This window comes from Pleurodeles waltl, chromosome 2_2 (genome assembly GCF_031143425.1).
Source record: "Pleurodeles waltl isolate 20211129_DDA chromosome 2_2, aPleWal1.hap1.20221129, whole genome shotgun sequence".
Classification (NCBI taxonomy): domain Eukaryota; kingdom Metazoa; phylum Chordata; class Amphibia; order Caudata; family Salamandridae; genus Pleurodeles; species Pleurodeles waltl.
Genome location: NC_090439.1, coordinates 1,063,191,250 through 1,063,214,180, shown reverse-complemented (window position 1 = coordinate 1,063,214,180; position 22,931 = coordinate 1,063,191,250).

The window sequence follows — 22,931 nt, the reverse complement described above, 5'->3', positions numbered from 1 at the left end:
GAGTGTTCTCTAATAGACATAGGCACTCTTCATTATACATGACTGTTGCCATTATTACTGTGGCACCTCCCTTGTCTGCTGGTTTGACAGTTATCGAGGTGTCATTAGTAAGTTCTTGCAGGGCTACTATTTCCTGGGTACTTATATTGTGGAATACCTCAGTGGGACTCTGTCGTAAGTTGTCTATTTTTTGGCTCACTGATTTCTCAAAGGCAAGCACCTCCGGCGGCAATTGGTGACTCGGAGGAGTAAATCTCGATTTTGGTTGTAGCCCAGTATTCCTGACTAGTTCTGTGTTAGTATCAGGGCAGTCCAGGAAGAAGATCTGAAGTCTTATTTTTCGAAAGAATTCCCTTCTAAACAACCTCCTACCAAACCCCACCCTCCCTTCCCCCGCTTCCCCCGCTTTCTCCATTCTGGCTTTTTGTAACCTTTCCCTCTCACTCCCTCCTTTTACTTCACTCTCTTTCTCCCCCCCATTCCATGGAGCCCAAACAGACTGTGCGTCTCCGATGATTCGAAGTGGGGCACACGATCGGTCCGGTTGCTACGGCAACCGCTAATACAAATGATCCTCGGAGTGCAGGGACTAGGTTTCCCGGCATTCCGAGGCCCGACCAGACGCTCAGCATCTCATAATCATTTCCGGGGATTCCCGGCTCTCCGAGGCCCGACGAGATGCACATCGTCTCGTAGTAATTTCCGGTGCCTCGGCCCACAGCGACGAGTGGACATGCACCTAAAAACCTTATCAGCTGGTATGAATTTGACTAATTGGCACCTGTCAGGTCCTTAAATACCCAGCGCTCCCTCAATGCATTATTTGAGCGACTGGCATACGGACAGTAGGTGCTTCTACCGGTTGCATCCTTTGGAGTTGTAAGTTTTTGAACCTCCCTTAGAGGGCCCCCTTTGACTCTCCCATTATAGAATAGTTCTTCTTACCCTAAGAACAGCATTCTCTGACCGGAGATTAGCTTCGCAACAAGCTTCTCTGTTCTCCGATCATTTTGATTGAATACTTATTCTCTGTATCAACCCAGCATTACGCAAATAGACTTAACTGCTCTACCGATACTGGTTCCTTAGTTAATATTCATTTACCTGCTTTGGCCTTCCTTTAGCTCTTCGCCCTTTTAGGTTTTATGCTCCGTCTTTCCCACAGAGTGTGACTATAAGGGGCAACCCCCCTCCGTTTTCTTCCAGACCAGAGGCTAACTGCCTTTTCTCGCAGGGTAAGTCCAATTCTTTAGGCTCCCCTGCCTTTTGGTCCCCAGTTTTCTCCTGCATGTGTTTGCGTGTGACATCCACGGCTTGTTTATAACACCCCTGTTTGCTGTGTTTCTGATTGAAGTGGCACCTTCATTTCACCACTGTTTACATTATTTTCCCTTTAGGCCTCCCCCTAAACAAAATGTTCAGGTAGACCCGACTCATATTTATTCAATTTGAGCACTTTCCATATTACCGAGCATGCTTTCATGCTCCTTGTCCTATAGGGATCCCCGACCCTGATGAATGCCCCAGATTTAGTGCGGGCAGAAACATGTTGGTCCCTTACTTACTTTTAGACTCCTTGAGTCATCATTCTCAACGGAGCCCCTACCCTGGTTTTCATTCTAACCTACGAACACCTATATTAAAAAATCCCCGAAACGAAACAGGTGATTTGTAAGGTAATCTTATTATTATTTACCAATCCTTTATCTGGATCCCTTATACTATCCAGCTAGATTTAATTCCGACACTCCCTCAGCAGTTCTTTTAACAACGAGGTTGAGTCTGCCCAGGTAGTATCATCTTACCTGGGTGGGGCTAGGTGGTCAAATGATGAAGCATGACACTATAATGTGTGTGAGACCACCTACTCCGTAAAGGGAACTCCCTCGAAGGCACAGCCACTTTCCACACCCATTCCCTACCTGGAGAATACGCGCCCAACTAGTGCTTCGTGAACAGGGCCTAATAGTCCAGTTCCCTCCAGCTACACCCCACACCTTTTGTGTATTTATGGTTTTCTAGTTAAAACAGGAGCATGTGTGGGGTTGAGTCACTCCCGACACTCTCCTCTTGTGTTTCAATCATATATGTATTACCAACATTTTGTTTGTTCTGCTATACTGTAAGCCTAAATGGATTTTATTTATTATGCATATTTTCAGTTTAGCTTTTCCTTAAGGAGTGTGACAAATGTAGAGTTTTATTTTTCCTAGTGTGTTATCTTAGATGATTGGCTTTATTTATTATCAAGATATCAAGAGTGATGTCATTTGAGATAACACTAGAAATGCCATAGGTGATCTCATCAATTTTGTCACGTGATGTCGTCAGTGATGACCTGCGGGATGTGATATGCGCCGCAAGGAAGTGTCATAAGTTACAGTTAGCAATGTGATTAACAGCTGAAACTTTCAATTCAGGAGAACTCGAGCCCCTACTAATTTTTGTGGTATGTTTGAGTTTTCACTTTCTTAGAAAGTTTTATTGCTACTCTGTTCTGAGTTATAGTTTCCTGCAGTTTTTCATTTCTCACCACCATTCAATAGTCCAGAAAAGACAAAACAATAAGAAACTGTTACATTTTTGCAATATTTTCAAAAATGATTTCATTTTTGCTTTTTTTAGGGTTGCCAGATGCAACTATTCCAAACATTCAGTTGTTCAGCCATTAGGTTTCACAAAACCATTACAACTATTTGTTCTTGACAGTTAAGTACCCTTTAAAGAAGGGCATAATATTCCTTTGTATTGAAAAAACCCTTGCTCACATTTTAGTTTATCATGGCAATATCATATATATTACATATTGAATGATACAGTCAAAAATGATTGCTCTGTTTAATTGTAACATTTTCAAAATGACCTTTACCTACTTCACATGCGGAATTAATCTCAGGGATCAAAATGCCACTTCTGCAGTTTTAGGTAAACTCTACAGTGAAAGCCTGATTGGCTGACTTTCAATAACCCCAGACTATCCTTTCATTCTCAGCTAGCAACACAGTTTACCCTGCTCATCCTAAACTCACTGTAAGCATACTGTTATGTATTTCTTTGTTTCTTCATTAATGGCTTTTTGTGACTGCATACGTGTGCATACATTCCTCTGTATATTTCTGTTTGTATTTCCATATGATTGTCTTTGTTAGTGTGATGGTGTGTATTGGTATCTCAATGTTTACAAGAGTGTGTCTGTATGTATATGATAGTCTCTCACCTGTTGATATGATGTATATCTGGGTATCTGAGAGTCAGGGTATCAGAGAGTCAGTAAGTGAATATGAAACTGAATCTGTATTGTATGCATATGTGGGTTTGTCAATAACTGTGTTCCATTGTCGGTGGAAATACAAGTGTATGTAAGAGTGTATATTGGGAGTTTTCTTTCACTGTATTGATGCTTAGAAGTATGTAAGTGTACTTTTGTGAATATGCTTATGTGTATACTTAAGAGTGTATGTCTAGTTGTCTACTATGTGTGTGTTTGTAGTATGCGTGAGTGGCTTTATGTGTGTATGGGTTTCGTTTTGTGTAGATGTGCAGGAGTCTGTGTGTTACCTAGTGGATTTGTATGTATGTGTAAGTGTGTCAATATGTATTGTTGTCTGTGGCACAGTATAGCGGCTTGGAGTGCTCGCTTTTGTAGATATGTGATTGTTTTTGTTTTTATGTGGATTGGTGTGTATGTTTGTAAGAAAGTTCATCATTGTTGTGATGATGCTCTGATTTTTTCTGCCTGGTTTTGCTGACTGTAGAACTAAAATATACCATAAACAGTTGTGTAGCACTGCTGCTTCCTCCTTAAAACATACTTTGCATTGGATTACTTTATTAGGCTTATTTAGTTTTCCTATAAAGCCATTGTATATAACAAAGTAAATATACATATGGCATGAATGTGTACAAGTTAAATGTTATATGTGGGCTGCAGTCTGATTGCAAACATACGTGGTTTTCAGGAGCAATGCTGTGCTCAGTCCAGTCTGGAATTTGAAGGTAAAAGAATAATAAGTGTCAAGGAAAGGTCGCTTGGCCAAGTAAGAACACCTATTTTTGCAAAATAATATCACCCACAAAGTGTGCTTAGTAAGCTCATAGGAGAGAATGTGTAATGCATAAAAACATGGCACATCACATATTCGAAATAGGTGACCTTATAGTGATTGATGACGTAACATTTTTTTACACTGTGCAGGTTCTGATACATTTTCCATAAGTCCAGCCTGGGTGTTTTAAAATAAATCTTTTTCATCATTCAGGAAAACGCTAGAAAACTAATGGGAATTTTCCACTTCTTTTCCAAAATCAGATTAATGGTAGATTTTGATAACTTTAGAGGAAACACAGCCTTAAAAAAGTTTACTTTCACCTGCCTGAGCCAGAACTCACTAAACACACTTCCCAAGTTGGAAAACACATTCCTGGCTGAGAGAGCTAACAACCCTGTTCTGTAGACAATAGCCTTCACATTTCTTCATTTGACTAATCCCAAATGGGACTGATAATATGTATTCCCTATAATTTCTTGAACCCTTGCAGTCCTGTTGGCTCCAGCAGGAGGAAGAATTGGTTTTGAACCTGTCTTGTGGTATGGGAGCTCATCAAAATAAGGAGGTGGCTATGAAGCTGAAGAGAAACCTAGGAAAGAGAATTGCTGCAAAAGAATGTGGGTATAGGGTGAGAAATTAGCCAAGGCTGGGTAGGGAACATTCCTGGACCTGGGAAGACTACACCTTAAAAAGAAGCACCTGCTAGAAGAAAGAAGATCCCTGCTAGAAGAAGGTGACTTAAGGACATCTAACTCCTGTTCGCACTCAGGGACTGGAACTGCATTCCAATGAAACAACTGATTGGTCTCCTTTTTGCTTGCTCCAGGGACACAGAAAGCAGAAAGACTCCTGACTCCAGCATGGCTTAGCTGATCACAGAGGAAGGAGATATGCCTGGTGCCTAGAAGCATGCCCTGAGGAGTTAAGAGGTGATGGGGTGACCAGAAGAATATTTTTCAGCATGTGAAGAAAACTGGGATTTAAACTTGTTTTGAACATCCAGAGGACTGGGCCTACTTGCTGAAGTGTGCCTGGGGAGGTTGCACTCAATGCGTGAAAAAAAAAAAACAGGTTTATCGAACTGAGAGCTATTTGCTGCATTGAAAATGGGTTCAGTGGTGAAGATATACAGCCTCATGGAGCCCAGTCTGGCACAGCTTACAGCTTTATCGCACTGGAAATGTCTGAGAAACAAAATAGTGACTAAGGGCCAGATGTATTTTTTATTGTTTTTTGTAATGCAGCCCGTCCTTAAAGGAAAACGAGATGCATTACAAAACAAAAAAATTAAACGTTTTCGTTTCATTTTTTCGGAGCAGGCAGTGGTCCACAGGACCACTGCCTGCTCTGGAAAATAGTTTTTAATGCCATTCACAAAGGGGAAGGGGTCCCATGGGGGGACACCTTCCCTTTTGCGAATGGGTTAGCCCCCCTTTGAAATGGGTGCTAACTGCGATTGCTTTGCGACCGCATTCGCGGTCACAAAGCAATCTGGCATTGCACTTCAACTCGCAATTAGGAAGGGGACTCCCCTTCCTAATTGTGACTCGCATACCCGTTTTGCGATTCGGTAACCAGGTCGCAAAAGGGGTTTTGTGCATTGCCAAGTGCAGCTTGCACGTCGCAAACAGCGAAATTCGCTCTTTGCGACGTGCAAACTGTGTGCTACATCTTGCCCTAAGTCCGAAAGTAAAACCATGGACTAGAGAAATGAGGCAAATCCATGTTTGTTCTGCTCATGTCTTTTTGTTTATAACATTGTTTGTGTTTTTCTAGTTGGTTGAGAATTTTATTGTGCTGTTTTCTTGACTTTAAAATTGTTGGTCCTCTTTGAACTTGCCATGCATTTCTCTGGGGATTGCCTGTTGTTTGTCCCACCACTACCAGGTGTTAAGCAAAGATTATATAAACACTGTGTTTGGGTCTAACTATATTATGTTTCTTAAATTAGTAGTGGTCCCTCCCTCCCAATTCTGTACAACTGTCTGAGTTTATAACTATGTGTATCTTTGTGTCTCTGTGGGTGGATTTATGCACTGCATATGTCTGTGTATGTGTGTTTGTTTATAAATGTGTGTCTGTGCAGTGCAGAGGTGTGGGTGTGGTCTGTGAAGGTATTTAGCTCTATCTTTTTATGTGTTTGCGTTTCAGGGTATACATGTGGGTCTGCCCACCTGTATGTCTGTGTGTTTATGTATATATATATAGGAGGATTTCTTAATCTTATTTAAAATCATAATGTTGTGAACGTTTGTGCATACAATTTATGACTGTCACAAAATAAGACTGTTCCAATTTCATAGAATGGTGGCTCAGGCACAGCGTTAGAGTAATGGCATTTACATTGCAAATTTTTCTGTATTTCTGTTTTTAACTGAAATGTTCCACATTTCTGAGTGCCCTCCTGGCCTCCCGTGGAGTCCGGCAGCTCTGAAATTGTAACCCTCGCTGTGTTTTTTTTTTCCATTGTGTGAAAACTGTGGTCATGAACAAAATAGTGTGCATGTGTGTAATTTCAATGTCACTTTTGTGTTACTTACTTGATGTAACATTCACAGGACCAGCAAAATGAGGAAATATAGTTTGACATATTGAAGCATTTTGGAAGGAATAAAGTATTTGTAGTACTCTTTCACACATTCTTACATGCCTTTGTGAATGTGCCTCTTTTAGACCTGGTATTGTTGATGTGGTTCTCCTTTACCTTTGTGCCTTCAACCCTCCTGGTTTGCTGGCTTCATTTTTGCTGGGTTTAGGACTCTGTGCACATTACTACTGTTAACCAGTGCTAAGGGCCTCATTTACGAGGCCCGTGGCGCAGGCAGAAATGGGCCATATCTTGGAGATACGGTGCATTTCTGTCCTCTCCCCCTTGTGCTGGTTCACATATTGCTGCCATGCGCCAATGTAGGCACCAAAACTGACTTGATGACGCCCTACCACATACAACATTGCATGTTAGGCTAGGTCCTTTGAGCAATGAAGGTCCTACCCGGCCCCAATTGCCCACATACACACCACATCCTGATATAGGCAATGTTGGCGGTAGCTGAGGTTCGCCACTTATACAATGAGTTGTAGTAATATGTAGACACTCAGTACAATTTGTAATGAAACATTACACCAGGTATTAACCCTGCAGCGGTGCATTCGATTATGGGTAAGTTACCCACAAAAATGAGGAAATTCCGTTTTGGTTAGCTCAAAAAATAAACACTCTGGAATTAGTGTTTCCCAATATGGTACACCAGGATAAACACAGAATTCTCATTATGTGCTCGTCATTTGGAATGGTTCCCTCAATGGATAACTGCACCACCTGGACCACAGTGTTTGCCGCGCTCTACACTACAGCACACAGTACACCAACACTTGCCAATCTTCCGGAAGTGCTAAAACAAATTCAAGATGAGTACCGGGTGGCCCTGGATTTGGGGATGCACTTAATGGGCAAAGTTGCTGCAGTGTCCTCAATAATATTAAGTAATCTTAAAGAGGAAGCAATAGCACTGGCAGTGCACATGCAGCTCTGGGATGTTCCTCCACAGGATCAGAGCGTCAGCTGCCTATAATTATTGCTAAAAACTATCCCAGTATAGGTCGTTATAGTTTGGGAGCCAGATCTAGTAAACCACATCTACAAAGGTAAATACAGTAAGGATTCTACCAAGCAAGCAGCTGAGGGTTCTAAAAAATACTGGGACAAACAAAAACAAATACCTAAAAAAGACAGAAGGGAATCTCCACATTCGGAGACCTCTGAAAAACACTATGACCCAAGAAATAGGGATAATATAAAAACACCTCATACGTATCAATATTCTGATATACGCCAATCTCGTTCCTTTCAGGATTCACCGGATAAACGTAGTGAGAGAGGTGAGCTATCAGAACAATGAACTGGGTATGTGAAACCGTAAAAAGATTCACAATGCTCATCAGACGTTTCAATTAAATAAGAAGAGAAACTTCCACAACAAAAAAAACTATTTGAAAAGAAGAAGGTGACAGCTATTTCTGCTAGAAATGTCACGCAGGATGAGAGTTTTATTGAAGAACAGGAAGTGGGCATTGGTTCTGCTAGACAGCGCAGAAGAGGTCACAGTAGTTCACCAGAATTTTCAAGAGCATCTGTAAGTGAAAGCAACTGACGACTTTATAGAAGTCGAAACTGTGGCCATGCGCGGCTCCCCTCCCAATAAGATGAAAATACAGTGAGAGGGAGACATTGAGCATCTAATTGATACCATATTCTGGAAACGATTAACTGGCACATATGACATTTTGTTGGATGAAAAGGATTAGCCACCAGAATTTGTCTGTGTTGCACCACGAGGGAAACAGATCACTAAGCCTTCTTTCTCACCCCTGGCTTCTTTAGAGTTAAAAGAGCCGTACGCATTTGATTGGTCATTGGCACAAGCCGCCGCACTGTATCACAATCATGTTGGGTGGGATAAAGATTCTCCTGACCACATAATACCAATTAAGTCCCAACCACAGCCTGAACCTCAATATCCTATTAGGCTTGAAGCTAAAACATCTGTGGGAAAGATTCTTTCACAGTTAGAGTACCAGGGTGTAATTGATCCCTGTGTCTCATCAATGAATAATCCATTATTTCTTCTTGCTAAGCTGGACCATTCACATAGAATAGTCTTAAATTACAGACATTAAAAAAGTTGCACATGCACATTTGCTATCCAAATGCACATAGCACAGCACTCATTAACAAATACAAAGCAGTGTTGGATATTTCCAACAGGTTTTTCTGCCAAAAGGGGTGAGTGATCCTGTGATCGCCAACCAAGACCAAAGATCTGAGTTGATAAAATCAGCACATAAGGGAGTTGCTTCTGCCCAGGCAGGTGTGGTGGCTACTATTTCTCTACTTCAATAACACTATTGGTGGCCAGGGCTATAAAAACAGACAAAACAGCACGTTCTTTGTCGTGACATCTGTCAGCAAATAAAAGGGTCCACCGTCAAACGCCCACGCAGACACCCCTTCTCATTTCAAACAAACCACTGCAATGTGTGCGCCTGGACCATTGTGGTCCCCTGACACCTGATGGTGCACACAAATACACTTTAGTCGCTATCGACTCCTTTTCCAGATTTCTATGGGTATTGCCATAATGATCAGCTGATGCTCGAACTGTTATTAAAGATTGGTCAGTACATATGCAGTTGCGACTTTCCACTTGGACCAATGCCCTGCCTTAGTCTCAAGGGCATTCAGGGACACCATGGCTACATTAAGTGTCCAACTCCATTAATCATCACCCTAACATCTAGAGTGTAACAGTGTAGTGGAATGGAAGAATCGAGACACGGGTCGTAGTCACCTGTATCGAGTGAAGAGAGCAAAATATGCACAGAAGGTCCCGGGGAGGGTGCACCCCATATGAGGTGCTGTTCGGGACACACATGTAAGTTCCTTATCTTGATGACTCTGGCGCAGAGGCTGCAGACACACCTTTTGACATAAATCAACGTGTCACTATCTTGCAGGAATTACAATAGTTCTGTGATGAAAACCTGCCTGCCTGTGCCGTCTTCTTGGGAATAAAGGATGCACCAATGACATCATCTGGCTGGATTCTGAAAGTTGGGGAGCTAGTGCAAGAAAAGATTGCTGTGAAAAGGTGCACTGGTTCCAGTCCTGGGAATGCATGGTTCCAGAAGTGTTATTCTACCACCAGTGCCTGGTTCAAAGGAAAATCTCTTTGTTTCCATTGATGATGTCAAGTTACACCATGTCGCTGATCCTACAAGCAGACCTAGAGGACTCCTGGGTAGTTCCCAAATCCCTCTCACTACACACCAGGAAGTTCCACTGCAGGGTTTAAACAGCAATGATGGCACTTCCCAAGTTTGGCAAGGGTAGAAAATGATTTTTCATTAGGCCTTATCAGAATTTGTTTAGCCTTGCTATCCGTAACTCCACGAAGTCCCAACAAAACTCCATCACACGACGCAGAGTTCTGCTAGCAGGCGGAGTTTCTTGCAGCGCCAGATTGCATCACGTTTAAAGTCACTGGCAATGTGAAGTACATCCTTGCGTCAGAATTCTCAAGCGAATGGCACCACGAGGTTTGCATGGGTACGGCCTAATTGTTTTTTTGCTTGTTATGGTGCTGGGGCCTAGTTATATTCTCTCTATATCTCTCCTATCCCCCACTTTAAAAAACTATTTTCCCCTAATTTCTTTTTTTATTATAGAACCTTTTCTCTTTTTCTTTTTATATTTGACCCTTTCTCCTAATGTATGTTTTTTGCAACTTTTTTTACTTAATTTTTTTGTTTTATTTTTTTCCCCCTTCCTTTTTTCTAATCCTTTCATATTTCTTCCCCTCCCCAAGCCCCCAGTGCCATAGCTAGGCCCCCAACTCCAAGCGCCAGCCACCTTCCTCGTGGCCTTGCTGTTCTACATGCAGCGCCACTTCCCCTTCACCTTGGCAGCAGGCCCTGTTCTGGGCATGGCCTCCAGGATTCCCGGCAACGCTGGGAGAGGGTGCGCCAGGCTGTGCGCCACAGCTCTGGGGTCTGGCGCACTGGTGTGCTGACATTTTAGATCAGGAGACGGACCTGCTTGACCTGCTAGGCGTCGAGGCTGCGGGACTCGGTGAGTAATAATTATTATTTGTGTTCTATGCTAATCGTTTCTTCCCAAATATCAAGCATGCTGCTCACACACATGTAAGTTAAGTTTATGTAACAAATATAATATTATGTGGACGTCATCTAGACAGGTGCTCGGCGTTACCTAATTGTACTTGTTTTTGGCCCTTGCTTGAGCTAAGAAGTAGTGCAGAGACTCTTACTGTGCCCTTTCTAAGAAAGTCATTTTTAATATTAGTATTAGTGAGTTTGCATATTCTCTCACTTCTCTGTGCCTTTATTGTCTTATTTGTAGCTTGGACAGTGCCAACTACCAAACAATTTTCCAGTGATGTGTAGTAGTTTTGCATGCATCCAATCAATGCATTGAGAGATCTCAATGAGATGAGAACTGTAGAAATCATTCATTTCAATTTATTAGTAATTCCAAAATGTAGTTTAGGAAAGTTGGAATAGGGTTAGGAAATTTGGAAAAGGATGGTCCAAGATACTAGTATTATTATTATTATATAGGTGCTCTGAACCTCTGATGTAGAAATGTTACTGTGTTTGCCATTTCCTTTAAAAAACATTTTTGGAGAGATTATTTATAAACAGTACCACTAATCTTTTCTAATTTGTTTCTTGCATTATCCAGCATCCAGGGACAGAAGAAGGGCTGGTGGTGACGGGGTGGGTGAGGCAGCTGAAAGTGGCCCCTCCACAAGTCCCAGGGTAGATGGCTTTTCTGGCCCCAGTAAGTCCTGCTGTTGTTGTTGATATTAACTTTTATTTATTTCCCTAACTTTTACCATTACACACTTAGAATTATTTTCTACCTTTTACTGTGACTTTCTTCTATTTTTTTTCCAACTCCACTTTGATTTATCTGTTTTGTACATTCTTCTTATCCTGCATTATCCTATTTACTTATATTCTATATTTCAAGTTTCTTTTCTTCTAACTGTCTGGCTGTACTAGTCTGTAGCTTCCTTTCTTCTGCTTTGTCAGTGAGCTTTCCCTCGCCCCTTATGTATTTTATCTTGTGGAGTGGTTGTAAGCTTCAGAGAACACATGTACTGAAGATTGCATGCCCGTGTAAGTTATTCTACACATGTTTCATGAGAAGGCTTTCTTTTCCTTGTTGCAGCTCAATCATTTAAAAAAGGGGGAAAAAGTGTTTTTGAACAGGGTCATGTAATTGCTTGTACCCTCCAATGTTGTGTATGTCTTATTAGTACACTAGCAGTTGATGACCGTGCACTATGGTTGGAAGTATAAGGCGGATTACCCCATTGCATTAGCCAACCAAGACCGTATGTCCTTCATTGACCAATTTGCGCACCCTTTTATTTCTCTTGAAAAGGTCCGATTCATCAATAGCTATTTCTGTCCCTCCATTACCACATTTTTTTTATTACTCGACTACTGGCTTTTAAAAAATTGCCAACCATCAAAATTACCACCTAATAAATTGATACAGCAGAAGTCTGTAACCGAAATACAGTAGTGTATTGAGGTTGTATTTTGACTATTAAAACAAACAATAGGGGGAGGTGTATGTGGCGTCTAAAATGTGTAATGTTTTTTTCTAGCTGCATCGATCACCAGTGCCGGAGCCAGCAGCGACAGCACCAGAGCAACCGAGGCTGAGGGAGCGGTTGAGGGGGGAGTCTCTGCAGCGGCAGTGTCGGGCGGTGGTAAGTCCTATTGCTTGCTCATTGACAATTAGTAATGTAGTCACTACAAGGCTGTACTAGTGCTGTTGTTGACTCACTCGTCAAAACCCTGCTTTACCAGATGCAGCAGAAGTTAAGTAAGTATTAAAGGCCTCTTCTATCTGCAACTCAGCAGACTTAGGTTCATAAAATTACCTTGAAATATGATGTGTTTTGGAAAACTTCAATAAGTAAAATGAATGGGTGAAATATAATATGAGCGAAAAGATGTGTGTGTGGATGAAAGGGTGCATAATAATCATATAGGTGGGTGATAAAGAGGATGATAGGATACATGGGAGGGTGAAGGATGGATGAAAGGGTGTATGGGTCAAGGGATGCCAGCCCAGGTGGATGAAAGGATATGGGTGGAAGGATTCCATGCATGGGTGGGTGAACAGACTCCTTGGGTGGATTAGATCTCTTGGATGGGCAAATGGGTGAGAGGATACATGGGTGGTAATTGAGTAAATGGATGTTAGTGAAAGGGTAGTAGAGAGACATTTTTGGAATTTAGAGGGTTTTAAATGGTGAAGGACTGGATGAGAGAATGTAAAGCTTACCTTAAATGGTATGTATCAAAGCCATGGGTGAAGAATAAGAGTACTAGAAGAACATGGAATGATGAATAGATAAATGCTTGGAATGAAGAAAAAAAGTGAGCTCTTCTGGATAGGGGCGCTCTTCTTACCTACTTTACTTGTTTGGAATGTTTTTTATCAAAGGTTTGATGCAAAGGTTTGCATGGTATTTCAGAATATTCCCTTGACTCAGTATTTTTCAAGTGAGGCAAGTAATATGTATTCCAGGCCAGCTACCTTTTACCATCTACTCCCTCGCTATGGCCTTTCACCAGTGCCACACATGGTGACCTAACAGCTGCATGAGTCAATTCGGCAGAATCAGCACTGCAATGTTGGCTGTGCAATGTGAGTGTGTCAGGTTAAATTAACGTGTCAAACACTTTTCAATGCATGGCAATGCAATAACAAGGTATGTTGCCCTTTCTTACCAGTGCCCACTGTGTCAGTCACTTCTTAGTACTTCACTCCTTTTATCTTTCGTAAGTTATGTCCCTGACTTCTGAATAATTTGAAAAATTCAGGTCCATAGTTATACTTTTTTAGCGCCGCATTTTTGCCGCTTTTTGATGCAAAAGCGGCACAAACTTACAAAATACAATTTAATTTTGTACGTTTGCACCGCATTTGCATCAAAAAGCGGCTCTAAAAAAGTATAAATATGGGCCTCAATCATTGCTTGCACCATATTTTTCAAACCAAGTGATAAATAAAATTCATTATGGCTTCTATAAAGGATTTACTTCTGTTCTAGTTTTTTTCCTTTCAACATTTGCCAACCAGAGTGAGTCACACTACTAGCCATACCTTATGCACATGATGATGAGGAATTGATTGATCAGTAAAATGTGTAGTCTACCTAGCCATCCTACTCCCCTCCTACCTTACCCTGCAGTTAAATACATTAAGAAGTTTGCTTTCCTTACTGCAAAACAAATGTATTATTTTCGAAAAAAGTAATTATTGCAAAGTTTGGCAGAGGACGGGCATGAAGACAGTGAGTAAAGTGGTCCATAAGTAAGTGCCTTGATTTTCCTAAATGGGATAGTCTGTGACAAGGCAAATGTGCCAAATCAAATCTATATCCCATTCCTTAATCCTCTCCCTGTACTGCAGCGCATTTCTTTTCCCACTGCCTACTTATGTCTGCATGAATGACTATATTATACTACGTGACGTGTTTCATTCTCAGTATTAATCGGCCTTGTAGCCCAGGTACAAAGAAGAACAGGGCCATTGGAATAAAATAATTTTCTAGTACAGCTGCCCCAGCTGCAGACAGTAACAAGTACGACTAGGGTGCCGGCTGAGCTAGCAATGCCACTATTAGTTTAGCACAACAGGAGAGAGAAGAATAATTGTATTCCATAATGCATCTTATGGCTGTTACAGTTATCACCTTAAAATTGAATGGCCTGAGGTGACCACCAAATGGACTGGTACTGTGTTACACTACACGATTTTAAACAAGTGTTTTGTTCAGAGCATTGTTTACAATGTCTCATTTTTCATTCTTGATATAACTATTCCTGCTGGTCCATCATCCCAGCAGGAAATAGCTGCCCGGCTGCAGCAGATGATCTAGAGGCCATACAGGCCAAGGACCAGTGGCTGATGGTCCTTGAGGAAGAGGAGACGGAGGCAGCAGCAGCAGTCGCTGCGAGTATTTAGGGCCCCAGCGCCTTAAGCCCAGCAACACCTGCGCCACATTGCCAGGGCATCCGCCTGCTGTCACATCATCCCTGATGTCCCCACCCTTGGACACTGTGTTCCAACGCTGCATCCTTTGGAGGCTGGCGCTGTTCAAGGCCCGTCAGGCACGTATAAAGGGGCTCCTCAGAAGAGTCCTGGCCCACCTTTAGTCAAGTGCCTTCCTCTGCCCCTTTTTTTAATCTTTTATTTTGGTGGGTGGGACTTGTTGCGGGTGGAGAGAGTGGGAATGGGTTTTTGTGGGACTTTTCATTTTTTTTAATACGCCATGGACAAATGGACACATTTTTTTTGGAACATTGTTTATGGAAAGAGACATTTGTTTGGGGGTAGGGGCGGGCCAGTTGTGGGTGGAAGGGGTGGGTATTTATTCATTTTGTTATGGACGGGGGAAAATAAATAGTGATTTACAGATCTTTATGCCTAAAATCTTTTTTAGGGTGTTTAACTTCGCACTGCAGCCTTTACGCAGCGTGTTTTTCAAATCTGCTGATAGTGTATTCCTTTTAGCGCAGCATGTTTTACAAATCTGCTGACAGTGTAGAACAATTATTTATGTTGTTAGGTATGGGTAACCTTGTCCTAATACTCTTCTAGTCTCTGCAGTGCATTCTGCAAAATTCGACCCATAGGAGTGGGATGGAGAGATTTGACTTTGCCAATTATATTGCCTAAATTAAAAGTACAACAATGCTCCATAATTCTATTACCTGAATGGATAAAGCAAGGGCTGCATTGTTTCCCAAGTTACCATGGTGGTGTAGTGGTAGCATGCTAGCAAACTAACAGGGAGAGCATCGGAAGCGAGGTCACACTCCACGTAGGTGAACTCAAATGAAGATCCTCCACACTGAGTTGAGATTACTTCTACCATATCCGCCCCACCAAGTGTGTGATTAATCAATGGTGTAAATATTAATTAACACCTCAATAAATCACTCAGCACGGGGGAAGAAGATTAGGGATTTCATGAATGGATGGGAGAGGGATTTGGGGAACGGTGTGAAGGTGTGACAAAAAGTCAAACAATACACAAACACAATATTCATCTTGGAAAGGATGATCAGCAGCCTGTTGTGGGAGAAATAGAAATACATTAATATGTATGACACACAGATAACTTTTACATTCTGTCAGCCCCAGTGAGATCCAAGCTGTATATATCTGAAAACGTTTGGTCTCCTACGTTTGCAACATAGTACATATAATTAATCTTGGAGTGAAGCTAACACACTCAGTTCTTTAAAAAAAAAAGAATATAGAAAGAAAAATTATACTGGTCTGTCTTGCCAAATTGGGTGGTACATCTGTAATCTTCTTCGATTGGCCCGTCAATCTTCTTGGGTGCCTGCCTGAGACGGTGTGATAAGGTAAGCAGGAGTATTATGGTGCAGGAGAAGAGAAGGCCTGCGGATTGTAAAACAGAAATTATTATCATGCTATTGTAGAATCAAGAAGGATTGAAATGGAAGGTAAGCTTCATGAGGAGTAGAGTACCAAGAAGACTTAGAGGTGGCAGAGCTAGAGCAAAGACCTTTATGATCATTCTTTTTATGACTGACATGCGATCAATTAAGTGAGTGCAATTACAACAACCAACAATAACTGACAAGTGGCAACATGTATTGGGATTATCAAACTCGCAACTGTCATGATAATCATAAATAACATTTAGCCTCAAGCACTTGTATAATGTGACATTATCACCCATCATGTTTGTTTCATACAACAGGCCCCCACCCAACCACCACATAGTTTCAATTTTGAGCCAGCTAGCAGACACCCACAGCAGCATTGCAGTTCTCAGATCAAGTAATGGACACACCTCTCACCACCAGTCCACAGTTTGGAGTCGGCCTCTTAGACTCATTCTCACATCATCCATGTTGATTTCCATGGAATTGATAACTTCCTTCTTCCGGCAGTTGTTTAAGTTGTCAAATCAGGCTCTGATTCCTTTCATCATCCTCCAGACTCTGATTAAAGATTACTATGTCCAACTCGATACCAACTGCTCCCGAGAGTCACAGTCTCCTGACCCAATTGAGACTCAGTGACCTGTAGCGCATAGCTGTGTTTAATTGAGTATTTTTTTCTGGACTAGAATTTTTATTGTTAGCTAACTGGACTGGTGGGGTTTTCTTTGACAAATGTAAACCAGAAACCAAAGCACCAGAAAACAAAAGAGTGTGAAAACGCTGGCAAATAAATTTCACTAAGTGACAAAGGGGAAGGGAAAAAAAATACCTTCAAGAAAACAATTATCACATTATTATTATGCCACCAACACTGTAAGTCAATCACGACATAAGCACCAGCCAGCGTAATAATATAGGTAAACAATATAAATTAAACACTCACTCTCACTATCTGCCACCACTAGAGATGAGTCACACAAACTATCTCAACATTGAAACAAGTATTCCTCATATCAGCCGTTGAGCCACTTAGCATTATTACTTACCTGTTCCAATCAAGCATAGTGGCACATTGCTGATCCTAAGGCTCGGCATAGAATGAAGGCAGGCATAGTCTCTCAAATATCTGCGAAGTGATTTTGGGGTGCTTGGGGGCTTCTTCTTTGCACACTGGTCCAACTTCAATTTCTTTCACCTCCTCCAGGCCGTCCAATTGTGTCTGGTATCGGGTCACTATTGGAACCTCTGTCCATTTTTTGTGATGCTTTTTTGTAACCTATTGTCAGTAAATCATCTACCTTTTTAAAGGACACTAATGAGGTTCTCAATTTGATTGAGTCCATAAACAAGACAGAAACAGTACAGGCTTTGATTACTTTAGACGTTGAATCACTTTATACTAACATTCCTCAACAAGAGACCTTACGAATTATGGAGAGAGCTCTTCTAGACACGACTTTGAACACCTCCACACCAGTACCTTTCATCATGCAATGTGCCACCTTAGCAGTCACAGATTTTTTTTCTCCAATTTGAGGAACAACTATTTCACCAGACTCGCGGCACATCGATGGGCAGTACTTTGACACTGGTCAATCCTTACCAGCGGAGGAACTATGATACCGAGACCCCTTTTTGCCTTTAAAAGAACATCCTATATAAAAGATTTAGTAGTACACACCAGACCTTCTTTAAAAAAGAAGACCAGTAACCAAAATCAGCTGTGGTCTTTACCTCCAGTCGAAGGACACTCCCTCCTGTGGTAACTGCAATGTCTGTCCCTTTACTGGACGTACAAAAACGATTGAACGAGAACCAATGGGCCAGTGGCATCGAAACAGACATACCAACTGCAATACATCAAATTGTATTTATATGATTTGCTGCCCATGTGGACTTCGTTACATAGGGATGACCACAAGACCAGTTAGGATTAGGATAAACGAACACAGAAGTAACATTAGAAGTGGTCGTCTCACTACCAAACTGAGTATTCATTACTTTGATGTTCAACATACTCTGGACGATCTGTGGTGGATCGTTTTAGAAGTAGTACGATCACCCACAAGATCACTTTTGGAAGTGGAACAACGTTGGATTTTTAAACTAGGTACACACATTCGGGAGCTCAACGATGAGATACCCTGGTTCAGTGTCGCAGGGGGGTCAAAGATGGATGTAATCCCCCTGACATTTCTTTTTTCTATGAGGCTGAATATGGTTCTAGCCCACCTTATTGTTTTTAATTTGTTCTTCCACTATTGAGATTTTTTTCTGAACAACCTACTTTTAATAGTGCACCTACCCTTTAGATTTTTACCACCTTTCTCTTTACCACCAATCTTTACAACCTAAGTGCATTATTTTTCACTCTACAACCATGGTTGTATATATAATTATATACAAAATGATTTCCGAGGTGCACAATATCAGCAAACACTATTCTTTCCTTTTTTTAGATTAGTTTTCGCCACCCGATTTTGACTTCGGCGGTCGGGTTTTGGTTTTGTTATCAAATCTTACTCCACAGTTCAATTTTGCAAACTATAAAACGGAGTAGTTCTCAACCAGCATCTATTTTCAGAGCCTATAGCCTTTCTTCTCTTGTTGTTACAGGCGACTGATGCCTTATTGAGATGACAAAGCCCCAGTCCGCTTTCTATTTTTATGCCTTGACACGTCATCATCTTTATGAGCGGCGATCCTATTGGACGCCGCACTCGATGACGATTTATATTCCCTAGGTTACCGCGTCCAAACTATGTTCAACGGATTGTGAGGACCACAGAGGGACGTTCACTGCACTGTAATTCCACTTCTCCCATATAGCCCTATGAAATACGCATGTTTGTTTGCAATTGCGTACCTTTTTCCTTTTACCCTTTAAAATTCTAAGGCAGGAGATTCGGTTTGAGGCAGTCTCCGCTACTAAAAGGTTTTTTGATTAATAATAGTGGTAAACTTTCACTGGGGTTAAAAGCTCCCCCTCTGTGGTTTTTCTTCACAGATACCTTACTGTTCTACTCACAATTGATACATTGCCCAATTCTAAAAGTAAAATAAAAGATGTTTAAGGGGTTTTGAGATTATCCCCTGGTAGGTCTTGGTATGAATATAGAGGCATGGGTTATTTTTCAGGCACATTTTCATATTCTTTTTCTTTCAGGAATATTGACAAATTGTCAAAGTGTTTTTCCCTACAAGAACTATGCCTCCAGACTGGGTGGTAAGCCTGTTTTTGCCTCCTTTTCCTTGTTTTGTGCCACTTAAGTGAAGTTACAGTCTCAATCTTCAATTGGGTACGCCCCTTCTGTTACAATTATATGTCATAGACCATATGAAACTGTAATGGATCTTGCACAATATGACAATGTAATGCATCTAGCAAAATGGTGTTAGTTTGCTGTTCTTTTTAATTTCAGGTATGGGATACGTGCAGGAACCCAGTGATCAATAGAGTGAGTAGTATCTCACCATTAGATTCCTGCGCATAAACACAATCACCACAACATAATTGGTTTGTTTGATTGGAGAAGATTTTTTGCACAGTCCTGAAGAAGCGCCAATAGATCTTTTTAGACATGAGTAGGCGCGAAACATGTTGACTTATTAGTGGTGATAGAAGCAATGTTCTAAAACCACATTACTGTAAGAGTAAAGGGTCATTATTCCCCTAGTACTCTCCTCTATGTTATTAACCTTGATCAACATCTCCTTTTATCGAGTAAAAGGAAGTTCCTGAGGAGGGTTGAGTCAATTTTATTTTCATTCCTTTTTCTTTCTCTCCACTGTTTTTCTAATCTGCACAGATGTTTTGGCTTAGTGACCCCACTGTGGGTTCCCCCAGACATTGCAGTACCAGTCTGGCGTGGAGCAAGCCTGATGATGAGACCTGAGGGCCCTTGCTTCTGAATCTTTTCTATTCTCGATACCTGATTTTCATGTTTTTTGGAACAGTGTACCTTTTTTGTTTAACACCAACTACAATTTGGCCATTCATATGCCTAAAACAGTTGCGGTTCATTAGTCATTTAGACAGAAACAAACAACATAAAATAGTTTGGTTCCCCCAGCTAGCTACTTTTGTTTCTCACAGCAGTTCATAGCATAAAGTAGAAGGTTCTATGGGGCCACAGGTCTAGTCAGAGAAGTAGAGTTCATCCTCAAACTCAGGTAGTTCACCCAGAAGTTGGTCGGCTAACACACTACAATTACCTGAGTCCGACCAATCATCGCCCTCATCCATTCCCTGTTGTACTTCATCGTATGCTGTAATTTGGTGGTATTAGGTGATCATTTATTTTGATCATGGTCAATCTCTCGACGTTTTGGGGTGAGATGCTGGTCCTTCTCACTGTCCAATTGCACCAGCTGCACTGAACACTCACCCAGCAGACACACTGGCTACAGGGCAAGCCAGATACTTTTTGCCAGCCTGTTGAGCACTGTCAATATGTGCCTCTTCCCATACCAATAAACCAGTGGGTTATGATCTACAGTAGATAGACCTCCGTTGGGTCAGCAAGGTAGGCCTGGACTATTCGCGCAATAGTCATCGGTGCTCCACCTTGGTCGTGGTCCTTTATGTTCGATTTTGCGGTGGACTTAAGTCCTGCCTTTAGAAAACATTCAATGGCAAATTTGGGGGCTGCTGCTCCTGTTCCTGTTGTTGTTGAGGAGTTGATTTTAGCTACTGTGGGCGAACAGCACTGTCTGCAGGCTCTATGGAAGTTGTAGGCTGTACCCCAGATCTTCTGCCTGTGAGAGCACCTCTAATTTCCAGCCGTGCTCTTTCCAAGTCTCTGGCTTGCTCAGCAATCCTTGTCTTGTAGGGTAAACATCCCCAACTGAAAAAGGAATGAAAGTGGCCATTACTTGCTTGTACCATGGGTCAAGAATTTTGGTACAGATATAAGGGGTCATTTTGACCCTGGCGGTACGAGACTGCCAGGGCTAAAATGATGGAAGCACCGCCAACAGGCTGGCGGTGATTCCAGGCGTATTACGACCGCGGCAGAAGCGCCGCGGTCGCACCGCCGGGGCCGGCGGTATTCCGCCACTTTTCCCCGGCGGTGATAATCTGCCTGGGCAGCGCTGCTTGCAGCGCTGCCCAGGGGATTACGAGTCCCCGACCACCGCCAGGAAAAGGCTGGTGGAACGGGGAGTCGTGGGGCCCCTGGGGGCCACTGGCATGGGCAGTGCAGGGGCCCCCTGACTATGCAGACAGTGAAAAGCACCACGGGTGCAACTGCACCCGTTGCACGGCCGCAACACCGCCGGCTCCCCCCCAGGTTTCCGCCCGCCGGCCCAGCGGGGATCCAAATGGCCGCGGCGGGGTGCGGCTGCATTGCCGGCCGCACGGCGGTCAGATCTTGGCGGGCGGCTGATGCCGCCTGCCAAGGTCGTAATGACCCCCAATGTCTCTTTGAGGCCGTGTATTAATAAATAAGCGATGGATTAAGCTCTCCGCCAAATCTGGCGCATCTGTTTTTTCATCCTTTAGCTCCAGCATATGCATGTGCACCAATGGGATCGCTCCTCCTTGATGGCTTCCAGTGTGAAAATTTCAAAAGGAAGCAGCATCTCTGTTAGGCATTTAACCAGACCCCATTGGTCCATCTCAGTGATCATGCCTTTCACAGCTCCATCCCCTCTTTAAAGGACATATACTGCTCAAATAGACATTGTAACATGTAATAAGTAGAATTCCAACGTGTTGGCACCTCCTGTAAAAGAGCTGTAACTGGCTTCCTGTTGGAAATGGCCTTTCTGCTGTGTCACCCCCAAACTGTTTGCCTTCCTTCTTCTCTTTTTCTGACATCATTTTTGCTGGCTTTAGGTCTCTGCGCACTTTACCACTGCTAAACACTGCTAAAGTGCATATGCTCCCTCCCTAAAACATGGTGACATTGGCTCATACCCCATTGGCTTATTTAATATACTTATAAGTCCCTAGTCAAGTGCACTACATGTCCCCAGAGCCTGTAAATTAAATGCTACTAGTGGGCTGCAGCACTGTTTGTGCCACCCACATAAGTAGCCTCCTAACCATGTCTCAGGCCTGCCTCTGCAGTGCCTGTGTGTGCAGTTTCACTTCCACTTCGACTTGGCATTTAAAAGTACTTGCCAAGCCTTAAACTCCCTTTTTTCTACATATAAGTCACCCCTAAGGTAGGCCCTACGTATCCCATAGGGCAGGGTGCTATGTAGGTAAAAGGCTGGACATGAACATGGTTGTTCTATATGTCCTGGTAACGTAAAACTCCTAAATTCGTTTTACACTGCTGTGAGGCCTACTCCTTTCATAGGATAGCATTAGGGCTACCATCATATACTGTTTGAGTGGTAGATCCTGATCTGAAAGGAGTAGCCAGGTCATATTTAGTATGGCCAGAATGGTGATACAAAATCTTGCTTAATGGTGAAGTTGGATTTTATATTACTATTTAAGAAATGCTACTTTTAGAAAGTGACCATTTCTCTACACTTACATCCTTCTGTGCCTTCCAATCCACGTCTGGCTAGGTTTAGTTGACAGCTCCCTTGTGCATTCACTCAGACAACCCCAAACACAGGATGCCAAGTCACACTTGCACACATCTACATATTGAATGGGTCTTCCTGGGCTGGGAGGGTGGAGGGCCTGACACTTACTACACGTCAAAGGACAGTAGCCTGCCCTCACGCAAATGACTGCCACACCCCCTACTGGGACCCTGGTGGAGTGCATTTCTAAGCCACTCTTTGAAGTCTCCCCCACTTCAAAGGCACATTCGGGTATTTAAGCAGGGTCTCTGACCTTACCAACTTAGACATTTCATGACAAGACACTCTTGTCACAGACACTTCCTG